Source organism: Chinchilla lanigera, unplaced genomic scaffold (genome assembly GCF_000276665.1).
Source record: "Chinchilla lanigera isolate Chin_1 unplaced genomic scaffold, ChiLan1.0 scaffold00168, whole genome shotgun sequence".
Classification (NCBI taxonomy): domain Eukaryota; kingdom Metazoa; phylum Chordata; class Mammalia; order Rodentia; family Chinchillidae; genus Chinchilla; species Chinchilla lanigera.
In genome coordinates, this window is record NW_004955569.1 from 795,941 (window position 1) to 796,865 (window position 925).

Sequence of the window (925 nt, forward strand, 5' to 3'; positions counted from 1 at the left end):
GGGCATGGGACAGCCCCATGCAGACAACGGAGGGTGCCGAGCCCCAAAGTCGTGGTGCGCAAGCTAGCCCATGCGCACATCCCGCCGACATTCCATGGGGGTGGCAAGTCGCTGCAGCCCTACCCCTAGAGTTCCGCCCTGCTGGATTTTGGGCCTGCTTTGGTCCCATTCCTTTATATTCCCCTGTTTATAACTTTTAGAATGAAAATATTTATTTTGTGAAACTGAATGTTGGAACTGTTTAACTTTTCATTTGTACAGGGGCTTGCAACTAAAGAGTTTGCCCTACATCTCTGAGGAGACTTGGGACTTGGAATTTTCAGCAATGCTGAAACTGTTAGGACTTTGGCAACTCTTGCAGATGGACTAAATGCTTTTTGCATAAAGGGATGTGCATGAGTCTTTGCCGGGCCAGAGGTGAAATGTTATCATTTTAATGTAATATAATGTTGATAGACTTAATACTGGTTCTTAAGGTTGGTCAAACCTGTCTTATAATGTTCAAGTTGTGAAATGATAAGAATAGTGTCTTCCTATCTGGAAATTGCTTTAAAGAAATGTGTCTGGTTGCCAAGCTGACAAAGGACAGATTGTCATGGTTGATACATTGTCTCAACTTTAAGTCTAGAAACTTAACTAAGTAACTCAGCAGTTCTACATTCTGCCATGAAAAGGACATGCCCTTACCATGTTGTTCATTTTGTCAACTTGAGATGTTAAAAAGTTCAACTAAGTGATTCAGCAGGGGATCAGGGTCCTTACTTTGTAAACATCCTCAGCTTGTGAAAGAGGAAGGCATGGAGATGATGTGGGTGTTGGCATGGAGATGATGTGTCTGATACACAATATAAGGGAGGAAAAGAGGCTTGCTTCCCCCTTTTTTGCTCTTGTTGCTTTGCTGTCTTCTGCTGCCTTAAACTGTTGC